General features: G+C 40.6%; 1 non-coding gene across 1 annotated transcript; it reads left to right on the forward strand.

Moving 5' to 3' along the window:
* Positions 1-5,483: 5,483 nt before the first annotated feature.
* Positions 5,484-5,590, forward strand: LOC123626739. The gene has a single exon (XR_006730980.1). It is a non-coding gene; the product is annotated as a U6 spliceosomal RNA (small nuclear RNA).
* The last annotated feature ends 19,592 nt before the right edge of the window (positions 5,591-25,182 follow it).

Below are 25,182 nucleotides of genomic sequence, written 5' to 3' on the forward strand. Positions count from 1 at the left end.
GTCTCTTCTACATCATGAAGCATACCCATCTGCTAATTTTAGAAGCTTTCTGTAACTGCATTTTTTCCTCATTAATTATGTTCTCAGGAGTTTGTTTGTTTTTAATCTCCCAGTTTCACTTCCACCAGATGGCTCTGCCTTACGCCATGCTGGGGCCATGCTGCTGGGTGAACAGACACCTCTGTGTTGGAGTTGGCAACTCTTTGGTCATACCACTATCACTGTTTCATGTTGCTGTCTGCTAACTTCTGCTTTTTTAGCATGATAAGCTTTCCCAAAGAGCCTTATATCTTATCCCATTTTGTACGGTACACAATGAAATGTTTCTAGCTAATTTTTCTTTTTTTTTATTTTTTATTTTTTTTTATTTCAGCTCATCATGGGGGTACACAAGTTCAAGTTATATACAATAATTTTTCATATTTATTTAAATAAAAGCTTGGAGGTAGTGGTAGGAAAGTTTAAGTGTCCATGTAGCTCAAAGAATCAGTTTTTGGATTAAAGCTATTCTTAATTGTAAGAGTCAGTTAATCATTTTAAGTATTATTTCCTTTTCCCTTTATTATTGTGAAATTAAAGAATATAAATTTTAAATGAAAATTAAGGTTTAGACAAAATAAAATCAGGGAAATTGCATTTACTTTAAAAGTTTAATTATATCATTCAAAAATGTATTCATTCAAAAATATTGTACAAGGTAAATTGTTGACCAAATGGAATAATTCTTAACTCACAAAGGAGTTTGATTACACTGCCTCTTCATAGAATTAAAAACTGACTAAAGGATTGTAACCAGTTCCTGTTACAGTTATGAGCTGGGGTAGCAGAGCAGGGACGATCTTCTGAAACTTTGCTTTGCCTTAGGACAACTACTGAATATGTCCATGAGCAGAGAATTTAATCAGGAGCAGGAGTGGTTTACTTGTCACTGGCCTGTGGCACAATCTGGACAGATCTCAAAACCTGGCGATCTCAGATGACTTGTAAAAATAACGTACAGAAATAAATATGAATCACACAATGAAACTTTTCTTTGTGTCCACGAGATAGAGACGGTCATAACTACACACTGGTAGATTGCTTGGTGAGCATCAAACCGTGGCAAGTGAGGGAGGACGATTTCCTCTTCCTTTCTTCCTTAGAGCTGACTAATGGGAGTCACACACACCGCAGTGGCAGTGCAGCGCAAGCAGGCTTCAAAGTCGCCTCCCTGCGTCCACAGCTGAGCTGGGAGAAGGGTGCAAGCCAGGCTTCGCAGTGGCTCTGGCTGGCTGGCCCCATCTGCTCCGCATCCACCAAAGAGTCAACAGAACTGTTTTCCCTGGAAGCAAAACAGAATGATTAGTAAACCGATAATTAACGCTTGTGTTATCCCCTTTCCTCATTTCTTCCTCCCTTTTTAAAGCATAAGATACTCAGCAGTGAGTACTGGTCAAGCCCCGCTGGTGCACAGCTTGAGTGTGTTGAATAACTGGATGCTCAGTTGATGCCTACCAGCTGCACTAAGGGGAGAAGTGAGCCTCAGAGGGCACAGGTGTTTGCTGTTGACTTCACGCTGTGTCAGGTTGAGTTATTTATGATTCATCAGAAAATGAAATGCAGGGTTTCTGGTGAAATCGTTGGAATGTCAGAAATATTCAAGTGGTGAGTAGAAATAAGACTAGCAGTGATAAAAATAGTTTCAGGTATTAAGATGATATAAGAATAAATTTAACCTAGAAAATATAATTAAGGGGAGAAGGGACGAAAGAATATTGTATAGAGCTAAGTAATTCACTCAGCCAACGGTTCTGGCCAGATCCCATGTGCCGGCTGCATGTATCCTCTTCGATAGGCTTTGTTTTTCTTTAAGAGACAGATTCTCTGTCTCCCAGGCTGGAGCACAGTGGTGCGATCATAGCTCACTGCGGCCTTGAACTCCTGGCCTCAAGTGATCCTGAGAAGCTAGGACCACAGGGGTGAGCCAGCACACCTGGCCTTTTCTGTTCTAATAGCAGAATTAGAATGAAAAGAGATGCCAGACGACAAAAGTCGAAATGAAGGGCCCTTGGCTTACCTCCGGCCTCTGTCCCGAACAGTGAGGGCCGCAGACCGGGCGGCGCTGTCTTGATTTAATCATGTCGCACTCTAGCAAGCCAGAGCCGGCCCTAGGCAAAGCCACAGAGCAAGAGAACTGTCCCACCCCTCCTTTTTCTGTCCCTTCTCATCCTCCTATGAGCCTGTCTGAGCGAAGCCTGAAGATGGGGACGAGGAAGTCAGCCCGGACAGCCGCGGGAGCCCCACGACCCCAGAGGCAGACGCGGAGACTTGCCTCGACCTCCACCCCGGGAAGGGAGCGGCGTGCAGCGTGGGGTCCTCCGCCAGTGCATTCCCTACCTTTATCTTACTCAGATACAGTAAAATCTGAAACTGTTTATGAAGATTAGTAACACTGCACCTGCCAGGTGGGAAGGTGAAGTCCAAGGGCGAGCCCCGCACGGCCCGGGTCCCATCCCAGGGAGGCTGCGGCTCCGCGGGCTTCTCTTCCGAACGGAAGCAGCGCAGTCTGGCTGTCATCAAAGTGTGGCTTTATCGCTGGGCTTTCTTTTTTTTTTTTTTTTTTTGTTAATGAAAATACACTTTGACAAACTTCAAACTAGCCGAAGAAAGTTGGGGATTTTTAGCTGCAATCAAGATGGTGTCACTAAACTGCAAATGCTTTTGGCCTAAGAACTCTGAATTCTTTGAGAAAATGAACCACATAAATGTGAAGTGTTTATGAGAAAACAAGTAAATGTGTGTTTTATTCTTTTTGGGGGGTTGGAGAGATGAGCTTGCAGTATCTCTAAATAACAGTTTTATTTTGAGGTTTAAAAAAACAGGCCCAGGGCCCAGTGGCTCATACGTGTAACCCCAGCACTTTGGGAGGCTGAGGTAGGGGGGGGATCAGTTGAGCCCAGGTGTTTGGGCTGCAGTGAGCTGTGATTGCACCACTGCACTCCAGCCTGGGCAACAGAGCAAGACCCTGTCTCTAAAAAAACAAAACAAAAACCCAGGCCCATTCAAATTGACTATAACTCAATATAATTCTAATATCTGGAAGGATTTCTAGTGCCTACTATTAGCACAGTAACCAGCCCAAAGTAAATGCTCAATAAATACTTATTGATGTAATTAAGTTACTTACAACAGTTTATAGAATTGATGTTTCATTTTTTGTATCTTTAACAAGCGTTTGCAGTTTCTGCTTCTATGAATGGCAGAGTAATTGTGTCAGACTAACTCTCTTACAGATGATGACTATGAATTCAGAACAGAATATTTTAAAAACAACTATTTGAAGGTAACCATAAGCAGACAAACTAGAAGGACAATGACCTTTGAAAGAAGGGGACTGCACTGGTTGAGATTTATGTTTATGTGGGTATTTTTGCCTGAAGGCATTTCCCAGTTCATCAGTGTAGGAGCAAGCTAGCATGCAAGCAAAAAGCTACAATCATATTGGCTTGAAGAATATGAGGACAGAACTCAGGGCAGGGCTTCTGGAGAGACAGGACAGTGGGGTGGGGGGACATCACATAAAGAAGTGAACTACAGAAGGGGAAACCCCAAACTCTGCATATAAACTTTACCAAGCCCTTGTCTGATCCCTGAACTGTGCATCTACAGGGGAGAGTCTAAGGAGCCTGGCATAAAGCAAATAAATAAAAGAGCAAAAGAAGTGAGCAGAGTTTTCAGCTGTTGCCCACTATAGGAATTACAGTTTGATTCCTGCCAAATTAAGTGCTTACTAGAACGAAAATCAACACTTTTCAGAGGAAGATAGAATCTAGAGACTCCCTACCACATTGTCCACAATGTCCAACACTACAGTCGAAAACTACAGGAATGGGAAGAACAGGAAAATGAGAGCTACAGTCAAGAGAAAAAAAATGAGACAATGTCCATAGTCAAGAGAAAAAGCAGTCAATATAAACTGCCTTCAAAATGACCCAGATGTTGAATTAGCAGATAAGGACTTTAAAGCACCTATTATAAATATGTTTAGATAAATACTTTCAGATAAATGATCATTGAAAGGGTTTATCAGCAGCATGCTGTATGGGAAACATTAATGGAAACCATTTGGTCTAAGGAGACGTGATAGCAGACAGAAGCTCAGATCTAAGCAAACTGTGGGCATAATGAATGAGCAGATGGAGAGAAACAGTGACAGAGCAAGGGGAAGCTTTTGCCAAGGGGAGATAAAAAGCATATAGGAGTTTCTTGGACTATTGTAACTTTTCTATAATCTTGAACTTTAATTTTTTAAAAAGTTGTAGAAAAAGCATTTATAAATCAATTTCTTAGTAAACCAACTTTTGTTTGCTCTGTTATACCAGTCACCAGCAAAACTGAAAAACAGGCATGGTGCCCAAGGCTTGGAAAACCCTTTGCTTCTTTCTTCTCTACCTGATCCCGTAGTATTCAACATCCTTCTGCTCTCTGTCAAAATCTACTCCCAATAAGGAATCTAAAACACACTTCCACAAAAGTCTGGATGACTGATGACAGTTAAAGTGTCACTCCTACAGGGTGTTTAGTCTGCATTTTAACAGAGAGAGCCTTCAGTTGGAAGGATATGAAGTTTTTAGACACTGCAGAGCAGTGGTATTCTTAGAGATGAGAAGGCCTTTACAGCCTCTGCAATCATGTGTAAGCAATTAACTAAACTTGACATATTTGCTTGGCTACCACTGCCAATTCTGCTTCTCTCCATTGTCGCAGTTTAAACATTACCAGTCAGAATGTCACCTCTTCTCCATCAAAATTATTAAATGCACTGGAAGTCCTAAAAAAAAAAAAAAAAAAAAGAATGATTCTACAGTTTTGAATTAGTTTAAAATAGGGAACAGTCAACTAACTATTTATCTCATCTCTGTGAGGTAGGAAGACAGATGATAGCTGATAATGATCTTTTGGTCACCACCTTGCAAAAAATGAGTCAAAGTGAACAATGTGAATGACTCTTCCAGTCCTAAACTTCCGCAATATTGAGAAATGTGAAGATTAGATGCGAAAGAAATGTCTCCAGGGGCAGAAGGGAGAGATGCAAAGGCAGGTATGTTAGAAGGTGATTTCTGACAAACATGTTGTAAAATGCTGTGTTTATTAATGCTTTCTGGACTTAGGACTGGTGTTTTTAAAAAGTCACAAATAATAATTTTATTGATTTCCTTTCCTCTGATGTCAAATTTTCCTCGACCCACTGTAGTACCTTGCTTATAGTAGCTATTTAACATTTATTAATATTTAATTAACTAGATTAGATTGAATCCAATGTTATGCTATCCTAGAAAGCAGTCTGGCCTATAGAATAACTCCATTTTAGTAGTTTTAATTTTAGTTTTTCAGCACAACAGAGAACAGTGATTCTACCAGTCTTGCAGCTCTTTTCTAACTATGCAGTATACTCTGTGAAAGTGGTTAAATTCCAACAACATATCATTTAAATATACTCCAAAGTGCTCGCTTCAGCAGCACATATACTAAAATTGGAACGATACAGAGAAGATTAGCATGGCCCCTGAGCAAGGATGACACGCAAATTTGTGAAGCGTTCCATATTTTTTTTTGAAGAGTGCATTGCACACCCTCTGGGGAATGGTCATGCTTGAAGGTGCAGACCCGGGGAGGTGGGGGGGGGGGAGGGGATGGAGGTATGACTACATGATGAGTGCCAGGCGCACTGTCTGGAGAATGAGAAGGGACGCGCCTGGGACTCTGACCCGGGGGGATGGGCGGGACATGGACAATGTATATGACCTGAACTTATGTACCCCCATGATGAGCTGAAATAAAAAAAAAAAAAAACATTAACATTCTGAAAAATAAATAAATAAATAAAAAATAAATAAATAAATATACTCCAAAAAGCATAAAAAGGAGGATGGATGTTTTTCCCCAAAGTATAACAGAACACAGTGTACTATGTATTTTCAAGGAGTTATAATTTAAAAAATATATAATTATTCTTCAGAAATTTGTAGCCATTAACTCTCAATTTATAACATCATGCCAATGAAAGTGGTTACATGGAAAATCCTAAAAAGCAAACAATCCAAGTTATACATTTGCCTCTCCAAATTAGTTTGCTATGCCAGTATTTTAATTGGTTTGCAATCTTACACTGATAGTGGCCAGCAAACACAAAGCTATTTGAATTCCTAAGGGAAGGAGGTATAAGGGGTTGCAGGAAATCTGCAAATGTTCCAGTTGGTATTTGGGCAATCTTGAGTGAACCAATCACATTTTTAAGAGTAGTCATGGTGCAGGTGATTGTTTTTACACATTAATTTTCTCCATTTTTATATTCAGATGTAGCAAACTACCACATTAGTTTGTGTCAGGACATCACATTTTGAATATATTTAAGTCACCATCTTCCACCATTTATAGTTCTCAAGCAAAGTCTAACCTGCCATTAAATCAGTAAAACATCGATCCATCTCTTATATATTAATAAAACATCGATCAATCAAATATCGTTTATTGGACATTAACTACAACTGACGAAATATGCCAACAGTCCAGAATACCTCAGGGGACGCCAGCAGGGCTAATTGCAGACGAACTTCATGCACTGTTTTTGGACAGTCAAGGCTTTTATCAGAAAATCTTTTGGGGAAAGGAGGTGCTCCCTCCTTCCTTGAGACTTTTGATCATCAGAGTTAGCTCTCTTTTCATCCTGAAGCCTTGTAATGTTTTCCACAGAGGATTGCAGATTGGGTTTTAGAGATACAAGTTCTAAGGACAGATTTTCATTTATGTACAAATTATATAAATGAATAAAAGTGGTTGAAAACTTAATTATTTAAAATTTACTTATTTAGTTGCATTCTTGATGTTTTGGGCCACTTCTTAGATGCCTTACTTAAAGGCCTGTGGCCCACTGTCATGGTGGAATGGAATTAATAACAGTTCTTACTTATGCAAACTTGATACTTGTCAAATATACCCTGTCTTTGTTTACTTAAAAAAAAGACACTGGCAAATCTAGTAGGCTTCAAAAGGATTATGAATTTTTGGAAACACTATTCCTTAATTATAGCTGTTTAGAAATTTGAGATGAACAAATTAACCAACATATGGCACATGCAAACATTACTGTTCTGCTGGCTAGTGGCTTCATGACTGAAGCCTGACATTTGCTCTTTCAAGGTGTTTGAGAGTAAATTTAGCTTGAAACAATTCGGAATGGAGGGAAGTCACTTCATGGTCCAAATAATCTTTTTCCTTTTGAACTCTCTTATAACTTGTCATTATTGACCAATCAAAAAGATCTTGTTCATCTTTCTCCTAAAAGATTAAAATTGAATTCGGTTTAGTTTATATTAAGTCACATTCAGTACAATCAAAGGGGACTCTACATTTCTGTGTATTGTAGGATAATTTAGAAAGCACTAATATAAGTAGAAAATGAACTAGGTAATGGTTTGTTATAGGATATGGGACTGAAAACCTGAGTTCCAGCCTGTTTCAATCTATGCTGTATCTGTTTGAATTAGATCATATCATTAACCTCACCAGGCCTCAGTTTGTTCATCTGTTAAATGGGAATAAGACTATCTTTACCCCAGAGATGTTTAGATTCTAAATGAAACACAATCTGAGCAGCTTGGAAGGCAGTGAATAGATCTTTGGTGTTGGTGGTGGTCTTCTTCTTCTTAAAATTTTTTTAATGTGTTACCAATTTGTATACTTATGAGTTTGGATGTTGTCTCTAATCCTCCAGGCTACTAGAGTATGGATTCTTTAGCTTTCCCCACAGTCCCAGGGAAAGTGGCTGGCTAATGAAAACTTTCAAAGCACATGAATCAAACCATATAAACAAAATTGCCATCTGTGAACACATAGCTAGGTATCACTCACTTTGACTACATTTTTACAACTCAGTTTTCAGTATCATCCATCACATAATGGTAATATCCCTATTTTTTCAGATGGAAATACGAGCACAGAGAAATTAGAGGAGAGGCCCGATGTTAAAAACTGGAATTGTGTTATCTCTTGACATCCTTTTCGCTCTATGTTTCTATGATTCTGATAATAGAAACAGAAAGATTTGCAGGTTCAAGCATTATTTCCAGTATAAAATAATGCAGATATTATTCCCAGGGAATAATGTAGCCTAATTTTTCACATAACAAAGAGGCTTAATTCAAGTCCCTTTGAGATAAAAGACAAGTCAAGCAAATGGCAGCAAGTAATTTTTCCTTGCAATATTTTTAAAGTGTCACTGCCAAACACTCAAATATAAGGGATTCTTTTTTTCCTTTGTGTTCATTTGATTACCCCACAGTTTATAAATCACCAGTCTGCCATGTATACTTTGTACCAGACAAGTCTGGGCACCCAAAGATTGTAGCGCGTTCACAAAAGCCACTTAACATACGTGGTCGTCATTTAAGTTATGACCTTGAAAACGAAAGAAGACAAACCCTTTTACTGTGACAGGCAGGTTTACATAAATTGCTACACAAACTAAATTCAGAATAACTTCAATGCATGTTGAAAAAGTTATTCTTTCATTGACAAGCTGCCATAACACTCTGATATTTTAAAAAATATCCACAGCAGTTAAATATGACATGAAGGTTTTAGTACCTCCTTCTCCCTTCTGTGTATTCTTTCTGTAAGTCACAGGATGGATCTGCAGCCACTTGGGCTTTCAACTGACAATTGCATGAAGTTTCCGTTTTCCTCCAAAGCACTTGTCCTGACAGATTATAAATCACAGAAAGAAAGCCAAGAGACATAGCCTCAGGAGCTCTGATGGGACTTGTGGTTTCTTCATTTGCTTCCTCTAATATCTCTTTTTGCTACAGTTTCAGTTCTGTGACTCAAGAATATCCAAGTTAAAAAAATAAATAAATAAAAGACACGCCTGCAGTTCTGGCATATGCGGTGACTCGGGGCACCGCGGGCAGTAGGTGCGCGCTGCCAGCGAATGCTGGAGGGTTAGCGATGGGCACTGTGGACAGAGACACACCTGGGTGTATAGCCCAGTTCTGCTTCTCAGCAGCCGCGCTCTGTGCCCTCATCTATAAAATGGAGATATTAACTCCCACCTTAAAGAACTATGTTCAAAGTTCAATGAAATACCCAGTGTTCACTGCTCAGTGCAGTGTTTGACAGAATAAGTATTCCATAAGAGTTGTTATTGTTGGTGTTAAACTCACCTTGAGCCAGTCTATATAACTTACGCTAACAATAACATGAAACTTTACTAGGACAAATCAGGAAAAGACCATTCGTAGGAGTAAAATATTTGTATTATGTAATTTAAAAAATAGTGAAGTTCTTACTTGCAATAACATACAGTAACAGGCCTTACAAGCATAAATTATGCCAAAGCTGCTCGAAGGGACAGATGAGAGCCACTTAGAATGACATAGCAGGATTCACGGCGTATTAAATAGATCTTGATTTCAAGTCTAGGTTTATCCTGAAACAATTTATCTTTGACCTTTGGCTTTCTCATCTGTTAAATTAGCAGTTTGCAGGGTGCTGCGAGGACAGTATATTAAAACTGTGTGTGTGTGTCTATCTACATTTGTACCTGTCTGTCTGTCTCATACAACAAACTATATAGACTCCTCATTACTCCAGTGTTATAATAAATTTTTGAGTGCAAGTAGGATTTTAACATTATTTGTTTATGTACAACATAATGTTTCGGTATACATATGCACACACGTACAGTGAAATGACGACTACAGTCAAGTAAGTTAACGTATCCATCATCTCACACGGTTCCTTTCTGTGTGTGGTGAGAGGGCCTAAGACCTATTCTCCTGGCAAATTTCCAGTATGCAATACAATATTATTAAGTGTAGTCGTCACATTGTACATTAGATCTCTAGACTTACTCATCCAAGGTAACTGCATCCTTGTGCCCTTTGACCTCTATCTCCCCATTTCCCCCACACCCTGTTAAAATTATTTTAAATGCTAAAAATCCATCTGATACATATATATAAACATTCTCTTTGCAAAATTATTTGCATTATTGCTTAGCTAATCCTTTTGTCATTTATATAATTAAAAATTAACCTCAAGGGGGTTGTGATTGGGATGGGGCATAAAGTCATTGAGGATTCTAGGGGAGGTGATGACTAATTTCACCGAGGGGTAACAGCAGAACAACTCGGAAGAATGGGTGTTAAAACACAGTACACTCATTAGGCAAAAAAAAAAATAGTTAATTTGCTTACATCAAAATTGGGAATTTCTCTTCAATGAAGGACAGTATGGATACAGTTAACACAAATGACAGGTCCAAGAGAAGATTTTTGGAGTATCTAAAACTGAGAATGATCTAATTCAAATCTAAGCAAATCAGTGGCTTCTGGGGTGGGTGGTAAAGTTCTCTTTACTGACCTGGGTGGTAATTACAAGGGTGTCTGCCTTATAATTACTCATTAAGCTGTGTATTTTGTGTGGTTTTTGGTGTCTGTTTTTTATTTTACAATAAAAAAGTTTATTCAACCCAGTTATTGTATGAACTACTACAAAGGTAAAATCATAGAGGACTGATTTAGTGAGATTTTATTATGTTTTTAAAACATATAAAATAGAATTAGCATATAAATAAATGAGAGATCTTTATTTCTATCTTTTGATTGGGTCCTTCCACCAATGCACCAACTTGCTATCTATACTTTCCATTTTCATGTGAACAATTTTGAATGCCAACACCTGTGAATATAAAGTAGAATTAATGTTGTTGTAGGCAGTAACAGAGTTCACATGGCAAGATACATAATAAATATTACTAATTTCAAAAGATGAATCAAATTATAATGAGGCCTCATGAGTTTGGTAGTGGCAAGCATAATTGTGCCCACTTAAAGAATAAAAAATGTCAACAGGCTGGGCGCGGTGGCTCATGCCTGTAATCCTAGCACTCTGGGAGGCCGAGGCGGGTGGATTGTTTGAGGTCAGGAGTTCGAGACCAGCCTGAGCAACAGTGAGACCCCGTCTCTACTGAAAATAGAAAGAAATTATATGGACAGCCAAAAAAAAAATATATATATATATATAGAAAAATTAGCTGGGCATGGTAGCACATGCCTGTAGTCCCAGCTACTCGGGAGGCTGAGGCAGAAGGATTGCTTGAGCCCAGGAGTTTGAGGTTGCTGTGAGCTAGGCTGATGCCACGGCACTCTAGCCTGGGCAACAGAGCGAGACTCTGTCTCAAAAAAAAAAAAAAAATGTAGACAGTTAAAAAAGAGATCAGCAGATGACAAGTTGAACATGTGAGTCCACATTTGTGTGGCTACTAAAAGAGCTCAAAAGATGCCTTAGCTATAGTAAATATGTATTGAACTAGTTAATATTATCTTCAATGAAAAATGTGAAAATTGCAAGTATTCTCTGACTATATAGAAAATACATGAATCTGGGCTGGGTACAGTGGCTCACCCCTGTAATCCTAGCACTTTGGGAAGCCAAGGCAAGAGGATTGCTTGAGGCCAGGAGTTGGAGACCAGCCTGAGCAAGAACGAGACCTTGTCTCTACAAAAAAAATAGAAAAATAAGCCAAGCGTGGTTGTGGGTGCCTATAGTCCCCACCACTCCAGAGGCTGAGGCAGGAGGATCACTTGAGCCCACAAGTTTGAGGTTGCAGTGAGCTATGATGACGCTACTGCACTCCAGTCTGGGCAACAGAGAGAGACCCTGCCTCAAAAAAAAAAAAAAAAAAATATATATATATATACACACACACACACACACACATATGTACACGATCAGTATCTTGGGCATAATTTGCTTACAAGGAAAAGGAACCTCCTCAGGCTTTCTTTAGGTGAAGGGATACAGAGGCACCTTAGGAAATCCAAGGCTTTGTGAGGGCTCAGAACCGGCAACTGGAAACCTGCCAGGAACCAAAGAAGATCTGATCTCTCCCTCCCTACCCCCGTGGGCTCTCGCTCTCTCTCCCTGCAGGACAGCTGTCTGCCCCCTGCATACTCCCTCTCAATCCCTGATCATCAGTGTAGATCCCCGGAATGCTGCCTGATGCTACATGACCTCTTAGGGCAGCGTCAGGTGCCAACTGATTCAGGCTGTCTGAGCACCAATTCCAGATTGTCAGGAGAGATTCTGATTCACTCAGCGTGAACATGTGTTTACTGATGGTCCAAGTAACTGTAGGCAAAAGAGACCACGGAGTGGAAGGCTCTTGGCTAAGGCATTGCAGGGCTGAGAGGAAATGACTTCCTAGCATTCAACATAGACAATGACACGGCCACTAAAATGCGTCCTTCATTCCTTCCACCAACACTGAACTGTCATGAGTCAGTCAGACTGTGCCGGGAACTCAAGTATGAATAATGGCACCCAGTCCCTACCCTGGAGGAGGTCAGACTTCAGAAGACAACATGGAACAGCTAGAGAAATTCTTAAGAGGATAAAATAGAAGAAGTATGAATAAAATTTGGATTCTAGGGGAGGCAATGTCCACAGAGGGGACAACAGCAGAACAATCTGGATGGATGAGTGTTAAAACTCACAAAGCATACTCATCAGCAAAAAAAAAGTTAATTACATATATCAAAATTGGGCATTTCTCTTCAGTGAAGGACACTATGGATAGAGTTAACACACATGATACCAAGAGAAGATTTTTACAAAATCTAAAACTGACAAGGATCTAATAATGCAAACCAGTAAGAAAATGATGGGGTCTCCAATGGAAAATGGGCAAGCATTATGAACAAGTCATGCTCATACCAGAGGAGAAAACAAAAGCATCAAGCCTCAGAGGAGATGATAAAGCTCCATAGTCATTTACGCCAGGTAGACCAGCAAAACCAGCAAGTTGCGTGGTGCCATACGGGCAGGGGCCGTGGGCTTGTGCTCTGGGCTGGGAGAGCTGACCAGGGCTTCTGTCCCAGACTGCTTAGCAAAGCATCCACTTGAGACTTTGTATCCAGGTCAGGAGGAGGGGGATAGAGTACAGAACCAGTTGGAAGGGTTTTCTGTGTCATGAGTTTAGTTTTGATTCTAAAAACAGTGGGGAAAGAACCAAGAGAAGATTCTAAGCAGACCAGGGACATGGCCAGAACAAAACTGATGGCAACATGGAATTAAAAACAGAGTTGGAGGGGGTGGGGGGCAATGGCAGCTTAGAAAATGAATTAAGAGATAAGTATATATTAATATAAAACGACACACAGTGAGTAAAGCAGAATGCAAAATAGTATGCATACTAGCTATTACATAACAATGGCAGAGTACATTTTTTTTTTTTTTTGAGACAGAATCTCGCTCTGTTGCCCTGGGTAGAGTACAGTGGTGTTATTGTAGCTCACTGCAACTTCAAACTCCTGGGCTCCAGAGATCCCCCTGCCTCAGCCTCCTGAGTAGCTGGAACTACAGGCCCGCACCACCATGCCTGATTAATTTTTGTATTTTTCATAGAGACGGGGTCTCCCTCTTGCTCAGGCTGGTCTTGAACTCTTGAGCTCAAGCGTTCCTTCTGCCTTGGCCTCCCGCAGTGCTGGGAGCCACTGCACTGGCTGGCGGAGGATGTGTAATAAAAATCAGAAGTGAATGTGGAGTTGGACGTATCCTGTCAACATTCACGGGCTTCTTTTCTTCCCACGCAGCAGCTTATGATTTTTTTATTGTACAAATGTTATTTAGAATCCTGGAGTCTAAATATTAAGAGTGTTACTTAAACAAACAAGAAGTACACAGAGACGTAAGAATAGAACCTGTCTGGTAGGTGAAGTTTAGTAGCCTTTGGTGGTTTCCGTTATTTTTTATGAATATTATGAAAATTTAGAGCCAAGTTACACATAAATTACTTTTTAAAGAATGTAACTACTCAGAGCTTATGGGGTTATGGATGACTTTTTAAAATGTGTTCTACATTTTCTGTGGTTTCTACAATGGGGTTATACCCCCATAATTTACTGTTTTTCCAACTAAATTCTGATTTTTTTTTTTTTTTTGAAACAGAGTCTCACTCTGTTGCCCGGGCTAGAGTGAGTGCCGTGGCGTCAGCCTAGCTCACAGCAACCTCAGACTCCTGGGCTCAAGCAATCCTCCTGCCTCAGCCTCCCGAGGAGCTGGGACTACAGGCATGCACCACCTGGCTAATTTTTTCTATATGTATTTTTAGTTGTCCATATAATTTCTTTCTATTTTTAGTAGAGATGGGGTCTCACTCTTGCTCAGGCTGGTCTCGACCTCCTGAGTTCAAACGATCCACCCGCCTCGGCCTCCCAGAGTGCTAGGATTACAGGCATGAGCCACCGTGCCCGGCCCTGAAAAATAGTTTGTAAATAAAATTATGAATAAAAAGAATAGAAGGAAGTCTATTGTTAATTACTTAATAATTAATGAATAATCTTATAAATAAGGTGACAGCATGATAAAGTGGGAAAAGAATGGGATTTGGAGCACTAAGAGCCAGGTTGCAATTTCCACCTGGCAAAGTATGAGCTGTGTCATGTCCACATACTCTTTGCCACAGTTTTCATGTGTAAAGCAGGAATTATTTCACAATGTTATTACACTTTGCAAGTTTTAAGGTATGATACAAGCGTGAGCTGTTGCCATGAATATCTGCAGAGCCTTTTAATTATTAATACATGTTCTTGTGTGATCCTCCTGCAACTCTGTGGTTGAGACAGAGCTGGTTTTATTAATATTACACTTTTCTGTACAGACATGGAAACTAAGGATCAGAAAAGTTCAGCGATGGGTCCAGGATAACGTCACCAAGGGGAGGAGAGGCAAAACTAAAATTCAAGTTGTCTGATTTTTATATTGATTCATTGATTGATATAGAGACAAGGTCTTGCTATGTTGCTTGGGCTGGTCTCGAACTCCTGGCCTCAAGTGATCCTCCCACCTCCAGCTCCCCAAATGCTGGGATTACAGGCATGAGCCACTGTGCCCAGCCTGACTTTTAAATTGGTATGTTTTCTGCTGCACCACATCCCCTCAGACTTGGGGAGTGGGGACGGAAAGACGAGATGAACACTTACACATTAACGGGCCTTTTCCCATTACAGTGGAAACAGCCTTGGCTAACTTTCTTCTCTACTATGTACTAGCTGTGTGAACTTGGGTCTAATACTTAAACCCCAGCGAGTCTCCATTTCATCAACCATAAAATAAAGAGCATAATCTCTAATTTGCAGTGTGGCTAAGACTAAGTAAAATAACATGTGTATTCTACATGTTAAAGAAGAAAACATCAGTGCCAAATTCAGGCCTACACAGGTGTGGGGGGAAAGAACCCAAATACAGCTAAGGAGGCCTGGGCTTAGCCCACAGTTCTGCCTGCCCCGATGCTCTAAGGGGCTGTTTTGGGGACTGAGAGAAGAACGACATTCCCATCTTCCATGCATTTCCTCAGCTCTAGTCATTCTCGCCATCAAAATTGCCTGCAGTTCAGAATATCCTTTCTTTTCTTCCTGAGAAACAGCAATGGAATTATTGCTTGATCGCTAAAGGAAATGGAAGATATTCAGTCTCAGATGGCAGCCTGAGCACATACATTTATAAGCTCTCTATTAAAATGCTCATAATATTTTTAGAACTCCAACCATAAAGGCAATAGGAGGGAGTCTCATCAACAAACAGGAGAGTCCAAAATATTTCTGTAAACTAAAAACAAAAAGCGCCTGATGGGGTAGAAGGTAGGAAGCCTAAATTCGTAGTTGCTGGGACCGTAACTGTGGGATGAGACGCAAGAACTGGCCCACGGAGCAGAGCCTAAACAGCCTCCCGACTCCCTGCCTCCCTATGCCAACTTCTGTAGCCAGGTGTTTAACCACCAAGCAAAGAAAAAGCATCTTTTCAAAAGAAATCAAGAGAACTCTCTTGGGGGAAGCAGAGTAGCTGGGGTGGTGTTGGTGCTCCAGGTAAAAATCTCCCCTTTTTCAGCATTCTGCACAGCCACGGCCTCCTAGCCTGTCTGCATGATCTAAAGCCACGCGAGCCCGGATGAAAGCTCCACCTCTGTACCTAGAACTCCAGTCAACCTTTGCACGTCCTCCTTTTCAAAGACGAACACCCAGACATCACCAAACATTTGGGTCAAACCTGAACATGAAAGAGAAAGAACAAGTAAATAGAGAAAGATATAGCTATCCCTAGAAGGGATAGGCGTAATTAATGGAATGGAAGAAAATGTTTTAAGTGTGATAATTAGTACAGTCACGGAGATACAAAAAAAATAAGAAATCCATGAAACCAGGATGGAACGCAGTGGGAAAGAAATAGTCAGAAAATTAGAAAGAGCTCTTAGAAAGGAAAAAAATAGCTGAAATTATAAATTCAATACAAATCTAGGAAAATAAAGTCAAAGAAATCTCTCAGAAAGTAAACCAAAATGGTAAACAAACCAAAACATGAGAGACATGGAGGTTTACTCTAGAAGGTCCAACACACAACTTCCAAGCAGAAACAAAGAACACAGAAAATGGAAGGGATGGATGATCCAAAAATAATACAAGTTCCAGAGCTTGTGGAGAAAGAGACTACAGGATGTTCAGAGATTTAAGCAAAGAAAGAAGCCACACGTAGAAATTTCACTGTGAAATTTGAGAACCTCAGAGACTTAAAAAATTCTAAAAGCCTCCAGAGAGTAAAATAAGAAGGAAGAAGTCTGTAAGACAGTTGTTCTGTTACAACGACAATGATGGCAGAATAAAGGCCCTTTCAGACAAGACAATCCTTAGAAAATGTCCTTTCTGCTCACCCCTGTATTGGAAAAGCTTGGGAAGGTTTTTTGGTAAAATGAGGAGGACGGTCCAGTGGATGTCACCCAGGAGAGTAACGAAGGATATTTCCAGAAAGCAGCCAGGTGCAGAGAGGACATTTGACAGAGCCTTGGAGACATTAAATAAATCCCCTGATGCAGCAGAGCTCCCAAGAGTGGAACCAGAACTCCAGCGCAGGCAGGAGGCGTTCTCATTTACAACGTGCCACCGTCATTCAGGTGACTTTCAGCCCGACTGGCCAGTGCTCAGGCGAAAGGTGCACATTTACCTAAGAGCAGGAATAGTCCTAGGAGCAGTGGATGAGGGTTTCTCTCTACAGCTCCGAAGAGCATAAGGTTACACGTTATAGACGCAGAAGAATAAACCTAGCTGAATATTTATGGGAGTGTTTCAGAGAAGGCAATATGTGATGGGATAGGATTCCACGAGCATTCCCAGTGTGGACTTACTGGATTTCTAGAAAAATGACCTACCTAAAGCCATCAGTTGTGCTGTGAGGCAGCCTCCACCCCAGCCCCAGGACATGTGCTCTCACGTGCCCCACGTAAGTCTCGCTACAGCCACCAAGTCTTGAATCTCGAGTTCGTTTTTGTGGCTAAGTCAACACGGCTTCAGCACAGCCGTCTTGCCCCAATCTCTAATTTTCTTTGAGAAAGCACACAATATGTTGCCCTATTTAATTTTAATAAGGTCTTTTTGATTTTCAGAAAAGTTTAATGACTAGAAAAAGGAGCAAGTCCTCACAAAATCACCATTTTTTTAAAAAGAATGAGGTACTTCTTGTTTTAATTTCAGATTTTCCATCATCATTCTGTTCTTGACAACCTCCTCCTATTGCTTCAGCACTTTCTTTGATGCATCAAAGCATGGAGCACATTTCAGAGGCCATCTGAAAGTGCGCATATTATTATCTCTGATTTAAATAATTTATTTTCAAATCATATCCAGGACCCAGGCTGTCCTGATATCGACAGTGTGGTCCATTCTTAACCCTGGATGAGCCCAGGTTTCGGTTCTGTAGGTTTGAACCTTAAGCATATGAAACACTTTCCGCATTAGCTATGTGGGCAATTTGACAAATTCAACTATACTTTTTATTTCACTCTCTCTTGAATCCTTCAGGAACTTACTCCTTCAGCTTTTCCTACTCTCATATCCTGTTGGCAATCAGCTTCCCGAATGAGCCTCCACTTTCTGTCTCTATTTCTTACTTTCCAATCCCTCCTCAACCTCCTGAACCTTGACTTTCTTGTCTTTCCCTCCCCAAGCCCTGTCATGCTAGCACGGTCGGTGCTGGGGCTCCTCTAGTCAGGCACGGTGCCGGAGCTCAGAATGCGGTGTTATAGCACATGGCAGGAATTTTAAAAAGATGCTTCGTTGAGGCAACTTACGTAGGCCGAGGGTAATTAAGAGATTGGGCGTGGGTCTCCTGGTTCTTCCGTCGTCCCATACAGCGGTACGGTGGGGGTCTTCATCCCAGACTCTCTCTCCATGGGTCTCCCTTTGGAGGGCAAGTGAGGGAAAACTGTCTTGCTGGAGGATTTGCGTGCCTGCTATTTAATGACTTGCCTGGGAACTCCAGATGCCCAGCCTGGAGAGACGGTCGGGTCTACGGAACATTGCAATCCCCCTTGCTGGCGGAAGGAAGCTGCAAGTCCCGTGGGAAACTGAGCTTGGCTTCAGAGATTCCAGCTTTCAGTTCCCACCTGTCCTCTCCCCTCGCCCTTTCCAGCTGGCGCATGGCCAAGACATCCCAGAATGAATTCCTTTAGTTGCTTGGAAACAGTTCTGTCCTTTTCACAACAAACCCCTCCCCCTCCTGAAACCGTTGTAGCTGGAAGTGCAAGTCAACACGTGCGCAGACGGGACTCCAGCTCCCGCCTCCCGCCACTGCGGTCCCCTCTCCGGGACTCGCCTCCTCCGCTGTTCCCGCGTCGCCGCCTCTTGATCCTCCCCGACCCGTCTGACCTTCCGCCTCTCATCCGCCAGCTCCTTCCATGCCGTCTAAAGGTGGCAGTTGTGAAAACTTAACGGATGGTGTTTAAAATGGAAAAAACCAAGAAATTTAATATTTTGTACAGTATTTACAAATATGGAGAAATAGAAATACGTGAAGAAATAACTAAAAGAGTTGGACATAGTTTCCTCTAGGAAGATTAGGAGTCGGTACAAGAAGGGGTATTATTTTTTGTAATAATCGTTAAGCACGATTTTATCTATTTGTTTATTTATTTATTTTGAGGCCGCATCTCAGTGTTGCCCTGGCTGGAGGTCAGTGGCACCATCACAGCTCACTGCAGCCTCGAACTCCTGGGCTCAAGCGATCCTCCTGCCTCAGCCTCCCAGGTAGGTGGGACTACAGGCATAGGCCACCACACCCAGATAATTTTTCTATTTTTTGTAGATATGGGGGCTCACTCTTGTTCAGGCTACCATTTGACTTTTTTAAAAAAAAAACTTTATTTTTTATAGCAATTTTAGAATTGTAGCAAAATTGAGAGGAAGGTACAGAAATTTTTCATATACCCTCTGCCTCCCCCATTATCAACATCCCCACCAGACTGATAACATTTGTTACAATTGAAATTTCTTTCCCTCTGTGCACTAGATCCTAGTCTAGGGTTGGTTTAAGAAGCTACAAATGTCCTTTCCGGTTCTGATCTCTCTTATTTTCCCCATGGTTTCCGATTCTCCATGCAGTCAGAGAATTCACATCACTTGCACCTGGAGCCTGTGCCAATCAACTATGCAGCGTTCACACTAGCGGAAACCTCTCTCTGTCATTCTCACCAGCCAGCCAGAGTGAAGGCGATACCTGCCCTCTGCCAGAGGCGTCTGCTCTGCGCCCTCTGGCCTCACTGCCCTGTGACTTCCAATAATACTCCCTCCTCCAACCCCCACCTCCCACCCAACTGTAAACCTACGGGTGACTTTGACACTCGGTGAGGTCGTGGGGGAAGAGAACCCTGGTGTGGAATTGGCAGGGGAGGGGCAGAGAGCAAAGCCCACTGGAGAATTTGGAGGTGCTGCAGCAACACCCCCAGGCTGTCAAATAAAAAGGCTTTAATGAAAGGAGAAATAGGTACAGAGTTGGTTTATAGTAAAACAGTCTCAGGGAAAACATGGAGCTCGGGGATCCTGAGGATTTCCCTGTCACAGGAAGGGCAGCTGGTAACCTACTATGTCAGCAGAGGAAGCCCTTGGGACGTTCAGGAGCCACGACGGATCAGAGTCCCCTTAAATGGAAATTCCAACTCACATATCAAAGCCTTGAGTAAATTGTACCATCAGATTCCAGATTCCGGATTCCAGACCAAAGTGGCTTGGCTGGAAACAGAGAAACAGAGCCAAATATCTGAAAAGGCTGAGAACCAGTTTCATAACCACACCAAATTACAGTAACTGAATCCTGGACTTTGCTCCCAACTCTGTGGCTAAGGTTTAAGCCTTGGAGTTGGAGTCTCACAGTTGCAATGGGAGGTCTATGGTAGGAACCCGCAAGGTTAGAAAACCCAAACTCCTGGGCCGGTCAGGTCTCAGGCCCTCCTGGCACTTCCCGCTGAACAAACGTGGGGAGAGGCCTCCCTCAGGAAACCTGCACACGATGGGCTGGAAATACAGTGTAAGGGGATGTTTATGCGAAGGAAAGACCCCCTTCTGCAACCCACCCAGTCCATTTATCCCATCCACAACCTGAGATCAAAAGGTTTTAGTGGGAAGCAGAGCTGAGCCTCCTCTTTCTGTCAAGAAACCAGACCACGCATGGTCCAACTCCTACTGTTTAGCTATCTGGTTACGTTATTCACAGAGCTGCCTGGCCCAGCTTGACAAGATGATAACATCTGTATTGGGTTTTGGCAAATAAAGTGACCAAAAAATAGCTACCAGGCAGCCTACTTAGGCTCCAAGGAGTTAATGTTGCCAGGAAAAAAGTTCTGATAACTGGGTACGGTGGCTGGACTTGCCGCTGTTTGCTGTGTGACTATCTGAAAAGGAGAGTCACACGACAAGTAGAGCCAAGGGATGCGAGGCCCAGTATTTAGACATCATATGAATCTCCAAACTCAGCTGTGACTGAAGCTAATTCTGTCCACTCTGGTACTTCTGTTTCTTGCTTAAGAGAGTTTAAATTGGACTTTCATATATTTCTATTGCTGGCAACTGAAAAGCCCTGACTAATATAAGTAGTATAAATATTGGAAAGGAGACTGCTCTTAGTCTCCTTTAGATTAGACTGCACTTCTCTAATTTAAAATCCATTTAAAAATCTTATTGGAATTGTATTATATTTATAGATCAACATAGGGAGACTTGATATCTTTTTTTTATTTCAGCATATTACTGGGGTACAAATGTTTAGGTTACATATATTTCTCTTGACCCACCCAACTCAGAGCTTCAAGTGTGTCCATACCGCTTACGTGTGCAGCACACCCGTTAGGTGTGTATATGCCCATCCCCCACTCCCCCCTCCCATCTGCCCGACACCTGATGACTGTTATTCCTATATGTGCACTTAAGTGTTGATCAGCTAATACCAATTTGATGGTGAGTACATGTGGTGCTTGTTTTTCATTCGATACTTCACTAAGAAGAATGGGTTCCAGCTCTATCCAGGATAATACAAGAGGTGCTAGATCACCATTGATTTTTGTGGCTGAGTAGAATTCCATGTTATACATATACTACATTTTATTAATCCACTCATGTATTGATGGACACTTGGGTTGTTTCCACGTCTTTGCAATTGTGAATTGTGCTGCTATAAACATTTGAGTGCAGATGTCTTTATTATAGAATGTCTTTTGTTATTTTGGGTAGGTACCCAGTAATGGGATTGCTGGATAAAATGGTAGATCTACTTGTATATCTTTGAGGTATCTCCATATTGCTTTCCACAGAGGTTGTACTAGTTTGCAGTCCCACCAGCAGTGCATGAGTGTTCCTATCTCTCCACATCCACGCCAACACTTATTGTTTGGGGACTTTTTGATAAAGGCCATTCTCACTGGAGATAAGGGATATCTCTTGTGGTTTTGATTTGCATTTCCCTGAAGATTAGAGATGTTGAGAATTTTTTTCATATGTTTGTTAGCCATTAGTCTATCTTCTTTTGAAAAGTTTATGTTCATGTCCTTTGCCCACTTTTTGATAGGGTTGTTTGATTTTTTCTTGCTGATTTTCCTGAGTTTTATATAGATTCTGGTTATCAGCCCTTTATTGGATGTGAAACATGTGAATATTTTCCCCCATTCTGTAGGTTGTCTATTTGCTTTCATGATAGTTTCCTTGGCTGTACAGAAGCTTTTTAATTTGATCAGGTCCCATTTATTTATTTTTGTTGTTGCTGTGATTGCCTTTGGGTTCTCCATAAATTCTTTGCGTGGGCCAATGTCTATAAGAGTTTTTCCAACATTTTCTTCTGAAATTCTTATAGTTTCATGCCCTAGGTTTAAGTCTGTTTTCCACCATGAGTTGATTTTTGTGAGAGGTGAGAGGTGTGGATCATGTTTCAGTCTTCTACATGTGGCTATCCACTTTTCCCAGTACCATTTATTGAATAAGGATTCTTTTCCCCAGTGTATGTTTTTGTCTGCTTTGTCAAAGATTAGATGGATATATGAGGATGATTTTATATCTGGGTTCTCAGTTCTGTTCTATGTCTCTGTTCTTGTGCTAGTACCAAGATGTTTTAGTTACTATAGCCTTGTAGTATAGCTTGAAGCCTGATAAATTCATGCCTTCCAATTTGTTCTTTTTGCTTAAGATTTCTTTTGCTATATGGGGTCTTCTTTGGTTCCATGTGAAGCATAGACTTATTTTTTCTATATCTGTGAGAAATGAATTTGGCATTTTAATAGGGATTGCATTGAATTTGTAGATCACTTTGGGTAGTGTAGACATTTTAACAATGTTGATTCTGCCAACCCATGAGCATAGTATGGTTTTCCACCTGTTTGCATCCTCTGCTGTTTCCTTCTTCAGTGTTTCATAGTTCTCCCTGTAGAGATCTTTTACCTCGTTAGTTAAATTTATTCCTAGGTATTTTATTTTCTTTATTGCTATTGTGAAGGATATTGAGTCTTTGATTTGGTTCTCAGTTTCACTGTTGTTGGCATATAGGAATGCTACTGATTTCTGTACATTGATTTTACAACCTGAGACGTTGCTGAATTTGTTTATCAATTCCAGTAGTCTCATGGCAGAATCTTTGGGGTTTTCTAGATATAAGATCATATCGTCAGCAAAGAGCAATAATTTGACCTCTTCTGCCCCCATTTCGATGCCCTTGATTTCCTTCTCTTGTCTGATTGCTCTGGCTAGGACTTCCAGCACTATGTTGAATAGAAGCGGTGATAGAGGGCAACCTTTTCTCGTTTCAGTTCTAAGTGAGAATGCTTTCAATTTTTCCCCATTCACCATGATGTTGGCTGTGGGTTTGTTATATATGGCTTGTATAATTTTTAGGTAAGCCCTATCTATGCCTATTTTTTTAAGCATTCTTATCATAAAAGGGAGTTGCATTTTGTCAAATGCTTTTTCTGGATCTATTAAGAGGATCATACAGTCTTTGTTTTTGCTTTTATTTATGTGGTGAATTACATTTATAAATTTGCATATGTTGAACCATCCCTGGTTCTCTGGGATGAAGCCCACTTGGTAGTGATGGAACATTTTTTTGATAAGCACCTGAATTTGGTTTTCTAGGATTTTGTTGAGAATTTTTGCATCTATATTCATAAGGGATATTGGTCTGTAGTTTTCTTTTTTTGTTGCATCCTTTCCTGGTTTTGGTACCAGGGTCATGTTGGCTTCATAAAACATGTTGGGGAGGATTCCTTATGTCTTGATGTTGTGGAATAATTTCTGCAGGATAGGCACCAGTTCTTCTTTGTAGGTCTGGTAAAATTCGAGTGTGAAACCATCTGGTCTGGGACTTTTTAGGAAGGTTTTTTATTACTGTTTCAATTTCAGTACTTGATATTGGTGTGTTCAGGAATTCTATTTCTTCCTGATTGAGCCTAGGGAGGCTGTGTGTTTCTAAGAATTTGTCCATTTCCTTCACATTTTCCAGTTTATGTGCATAGAGGTTTTTATAGTATTCATAGATGATATTTTGTATTTCTGTGGCATCAGTTGTAATTTCTCCTTTTTCATTCCTGATGAAGCTTGTTCGAGTTCTTTCTTTTCTGTTTCTTGATAATCTAGCCAAAGGCATGTCAATTTTGTTTATTTTTTCAAAGAACAAACTTTTTGTTTTATTAGTCTTCTGTATAGTTTTTTTTTATTATCAATTTCATTTAGTTCTACTCTAATCTTTGTTATTTCTTTTCTTCTGCTGGGTTTGGAGTAGGTTTGTTCATCCCTTTCCAGTTCTTTGAGATGATTCATTAGATTGATTATTTGTGATCTTTTTGTCTTTTGGGTGTAGGCATTTATGGATGTAAATTTTCCTCTCAGGACTGCTTTAGCTATGTCCCACAGATTTTGATAACTTCTGTCTCCATTATCATTTAGTTCAAAGAATCTTTTGATTTCCATCTTGATTGCCTCCTTAACGCAATAATAGTTCAGCAGAAGGTTGTTTAGTTTCCATGACTTTGTGTAAAGATGAGAGTTTCTGTTGGAGTTGATTTCTAATTTTATTCCCCTGTGGTATGAGAAGATGCATAGTATAATTTCTATTTTTAAAAATTTTTTGAGACATGCTTTATGGCCTAGGATATGGTCAATCTTAGAGAATGTACCATGAACTGATGAGAAAAACATATATTCGGTGCTTTTGGGTAGAATGTTCTGTAAATGTCAGTCAAGACCATTTGTTCTAGAGTTCTATTTAAGTCCATTATTTGTTTATCTTCTGTTTGGAGGATCTGTCCTGGTCTGTCAGAGGGCTGTTGAAGTCCCTGGCTATTACAGTGTTGCTGTTTATCATTTTGTTTAGATAAGTAGGATTTGTTTTATGAATCTGGGTGCATCTGAGTTAGGTGCACAAATAATTAGAATTGTTATGTCTTCTTGTTGAATTGTACCCTTCATCATTATATAGTGACCCTCTTTGTCTTTTATTACTTTTGTTGATTTGAAGACTAAGTTATCTGAAATCTGAGCCGCCACACCAGCTTTCTTTTGGCTTCTGTTTGCTTGAAATATTGTTTTCCAATCCCTTCACCTTGAATCTGAATGTATCCTTGTGGGTTAGATGTGTTTCCTGAATACAACAGTTACTTGGATTGTGTATATTTTTCCATTCGGCAAGACTATTTCTCTTTAGTGAGCAGTTCAAGCCATTCACATTTATTGAGAGAATTGATAAGTGGGGCACATTTCTGTTCATCTTGTTGAGTTGAACTTTGTTGCTTTGTTTTCTCTCTTGAGCCATTGTGGTATCTGGCCTTTGACCTTTCGCCTTTGG

Source organism: Lemur catta, chromosome 22 (assembly GCF_020740605.2).
Source record: "Lemur catta isolate mLemCat1 chromosome 22, mLemCat1.pri, whole genome shotgun sequence".
NCBI classification, from domain to species: Eukaryota; Metazoa; Chordata; class Mammalia; order Primates; family Lemuridae; genus Lemur; species Lemur catta.